Source organism: Aotus nancymaae, unplaced genomic scaffold (genome assembly GCF_030222135.1).
Source record: "Aotus nancymaae isolate 86718 unplaced genomic scaffold, 86718_ANA_hifiasm-v0.15.2.pri h1tg000057l, whole genome shotgun sequence".
Lineage (NCBI taxonomy): Eukaryota > Metazoa > Chordata > Mammalia > Primates > Aotidae > Aotus > Aotus nancymaae.
The window spans coordinates 64922483-64927181 of NW_026988471.1; positions in this window are offsets into that span (position 1 = coordinate 64922483).

Sequence of the window (4699 nt, forward strand, 5' to 3'; positions counted from 1 at the left end):
AAGAAGGGGAAAAAAAATAACCTGAACCTGATTATTTTTCCCTGCCTTGCCCTGGAGACCCTTAGAGAGAAAGCACTTGTCAAATATCTCTTGGAGCAGCCAGGTTTAGCAATATGGCTAAGTCAGGCTACCAGGAGTGAAGCCAAGCAAGGGATTGAGGACTTAACTAAATTCTCCAGCAGAGGCCTGGGAGACTCAGTCTTTTGAGAAGCAGTGACTGTATCAGGAATCGAAATGAGTTGGAGAGGCTGGTGAAAGCAAGATTTCTCATGACAAATGCAGATGTGACCAGCAAGGGGGGTGTGCCTACAGGAAGAATACAGAAGCAGGTCCTTGGGGATGCATCCATCATACCCACAAATACTTCCTTAAAAGCTACCTTTAAATAATGGAAAATGCATTTCAATGTATGGAGACAATGAGAGCCCAGGATAGGCCTAGAGTATGTAGAGTAGTAAGTGAGCTTGAGTGTCTGTTGAGAGACCAGATGTCTGCACAGGCTGAAGCTGACTGTGAAATCCAGGCCTGCTTCTCACTTTGTCCATCACAGCAACTCTGATAGTAAATAATTTCCCTTTCTCTGTTCAGGGCTTTCCAATTCTACACTCTTTATACCTTCAACCAATAGTGGGTTTCATCATCTAATAAGTGGTCCATGCCATTCATGTGAGTTAACCAGCATGCCCTGGGATCCAGGCTGTGGGAGGCAAACAGGTTTAAGCAAAGGGATGTAGCAGTAGATGGGATGGTATCATCTGAAATGCAAACCCTTGTGCCACATATTCCAGTAGCCTTATATTGATGTTTTACTAAATTAAGTTGCATAATTTAGTGCATCCACAAATCCGAAAGTCAGAACAAAATGTTGATAAAATAAAAAACAATTAGCAAGGCTGGTTCAATATACGCAAGTCTGTAAATGTAATTCACCACATAAACAGAACCAAAAACAAAAACCACATGATTATCTCAATTGATGCAGAGAAGGCCTTCGACAAAATTCAACAGCCCTTTATGCTAAAAACCCTCAATAAACTAGGTATCGACGGAACGTATCTCAAAATAATAAAAGCTATTTATGACAAACCGACAGCCAATATCATACTGAATGGGCAAAAACTGGAAGCATTCCCTTTGAAATCTGGCACTAGACAAGGATGCCCTCTCTCACCACTCCTATTCAATATAGTACTGGAAGTTCTAGCCAGAGCAATCAGGCAAGAAAAAGAAATAAAGGGTATTCGATTAGGAAAGGAGGAAGTCAAATTGTCTCTATTTGCAGATGACATGATTGTATATCTAGAAGACCCTATCGCCTCAGCCCAAAATCTCCTGAAACTGATAAGCAACTTCAGCAAAGTCTCAGGATACAAAATCAATGTGCAAAAATCACAAGCATTCCTATACACCAATAACAGACTTAAAGAGAGCCAAATCAAGAACGAACTGCCATTCACAATTGCTACAAAGAGAATAAAATACCTAGGAATACAACTAACAAGGAACGTAAAGGACCTCTTCAAGGAGAACTACAAATCACGGCTCAACGAAATAAGAGAGGACACAAACAGATGGAGAAACATTCCATGTTCATGGTTAGGAAGAATTAATATCGTGAAAATGGCCATACTGCCCAAAGTAATTTACAGATTCAACGCTATCCCCATCAAGCTACCAATGACCTTCCTCACAGAACTGGAAAAAACCACCTTAAACTTCATATGGAACCAAAAGAGAGCCCGCATAGCCAAGTCAATTCTAAGCAAAAAGAACAAAGCGGGAGGCATCACACTACCAGACATCAAACTCTACTACAAGGCTACAGTAATCAAAACAGCATGGTACTGGTACCAAAACAGAGATATAGACCAATGGAACAGAACAGAGGCGTCGGAGGCGACACAACATATCTACAACCACCTGATCTTTGACAAACCTGAAAAAAACAAGCAATGGGGAAAGGATTCCCTGTTCAATAAGTGGTGTTGGGAAAACTGGCTAGCCATATGCAGAAAGCAGAAACTGGACCCCTTCCTGACACCTTACACTAAAATTGACTCCAGATGGATTAAAGACTTAAACATAAGACGTAACACCATAAAAACACTAGAAGGAAACCTAGGCAAAACCATTCAGGACATAGGCGTAGGCAAGGACTTTATGACCAAAACACTAAAAGCATCGGCAACAAAAGCCAAAATAGACAAATGGGACCTAATCAAACTCCACAGCTTTTGCACGGCAAAAGAAACAGTCAATAGAGTGAATCGGCAACCAACAGAATGGGAAAAAATTTTTGCAGCCTACCCGTCTGACAAAGGGCTGATATCCAGAATTTACAATGAACTAAAAAAGATTTACAAGAAAAAAACAAACAAGCCCATTCAAAAATGGGCGAAGGATATGAACAGATACTTTACAAAAGAAGACATACATGAGGCCAACAAACATATGAAAAAATGCTCATCATCACTGGTCATCAGAGAAATGCAAATCAAAACTACATTGAGATACCATCTCACGCCAGTTAGAATGGCGATCATTAAAAAATCTGGAGAAAACAGATGCTGGAGAGGATGTGGTGAAATAGGAACACTTTTACACTGTTGGTGGGAGTGTAAATTAGTTCAACCACTGTGGAAAACAGTGTGGCGATTCCTCAAGGACCTAGAAATAGAAATTCCATTTGACCCAGCAATCCCATTACTGGGCATATATCCAAAGGATTATAAATCGTTCTACTATAAGGACACATGCACACGAATGTTCATTGCAGCACAGTTTACAATAGCAAAGACCTGGAACCAGCCCAAATGCCCATCGATGATAGACTGGACAGGAAAAATGTGGCACATATACACCATGGAATATTATGCAGCCATTAAAAAGGAGGAGTTCACATCCTTCATAGGGACATGGATGAACCTGGAAAACATCATTCTCAGCAAACTGACACAAGAACACAAAATCAAACACCACATTTTCTCACTCATAGGCGGGTGTTGAACAAGGAGAACACATGGACACAGGGAGGGGAGCACTATACACGGGGGTCTGTTGGGGGGGAGGGGGGGATAGTGGGGGGGTGGGGAGTTGGGGAGGGATAGCATGGGGAGAAATGCCAGATATAGGTGAAGGGGAGGGAGGCAGCAAATCATACTGCCACGTGTGCACCTGTGCAACAACCTTGCATGTTATTCACATGTACCCCAAAACCTAAAATGCAATAAAAAAAAAAAAAAAAAAAAAAAAAACAATTAGCACCTGAGCATGAATGACTGTTGTAGTCATTGTGTCATTGTAATCACAATAAGGAGGGTATCCTGCCTGTTGGGAAAGCAAGAGCTGAACCTGAAGATAATCTGTAGTCCTTTAAGAATAACAATTTAAGCATTGACCTCTACTCCTTAGGCCAGCCAGTGCAGACACAGGAAAAATTATATTTCTGCTTCACTTATCTAGGGCTTTCTATGTACCAGACACTTCACCCACTTTATCCCCTGCATTCCTCAGAATAACTCTATAAGGCATATGCAGTTATTCTCTCCATCTGGCAAGTGGCAGTACTGAAGGTTTGTCACTTAGCTGGCAGGGGAAGATGCAACACTCATATTCAGGCCTGACTACAGAACTCTTGCTCCAACCTTTGTATACTACTACTCCAACCTTGAATCCTGGCATTCCTTCAGAGTTAAAAGATGGAGAATGAGAAGAGGTTGGCTGAATGACTGAAATATATGCTTGTAGAATATAACAAGTAATGAAAGGTCTGTTGTATTAGAGGTTATTGTGTCAGAAAGTGTTCATATTGAGTGGAAGACAAAAGCCTGCATGCCTATATCCCACTTATCCTGTGCCTGGTAGGATCCTATAATTCTAAGGCTGAAGGAGATTTTTCTTTTCTTTTTTTTTTTTTTTTTGAGACAGTCTCCCTCTATCACCCAGGCTGGAGTGCAGTGGTGCGATCTTGCCTCACTGCAACCTCCACCTCCTGGGTTTAAGTGATTCTCCTGCCTCAGCCTCCTAAGTAGCTGGGACTACAGGTATGTGCCACCACACCAGGCTAATTTTTATATTTTTAGTAGAGATGTGGTTTTGCCATGGTGGCCAGACTGGTCTTGAACTCCTGACCTCAAGTGATCCATCCACCTTGGCCTCCCAAAGTGCTGGGATTACAGGCATGAGCCACCACATCCAGCTTGAAGGAGCTTTATAGTATTTAATTGAACACCCTCATTTTTAACGAGGAGAAGACTAAAACCCAGAGAGGTTGGCTTGCCTCAGTTTACCACCTCATCGAAGCGTAAGTTGCACTTTCTCCTTCCTCACCCATTCTTTCCTCCAGACATCGCCAACACAGGACCATAGGCTAACAGCATCCTTAACAACCCTGGTTATTTCCTGGATTGGGCTCTCCCTAATCAAGGCACAGCCCTCATAGAAGGGAATTTCCAAAAGACTGCCTGAGGCTGCTGATCAACAATTCATTTTTAGCATTTCTTTTTAAATAGCTCTAAGTTGTTGCACCTGGGTCACAGTGAGCTGAATAAGGGGGCTGAGCGGCAACATTGTTCTGGGCACCAGGTTGGTGAGCCCCCTCTGCCATGTATATGCATGAGCTCTCCATTTGCATAAAGCGCAAAAGCATCGCTCCCATTAATCACTGCATTCATCTTAATAATTAGTGGCAATAATGTTG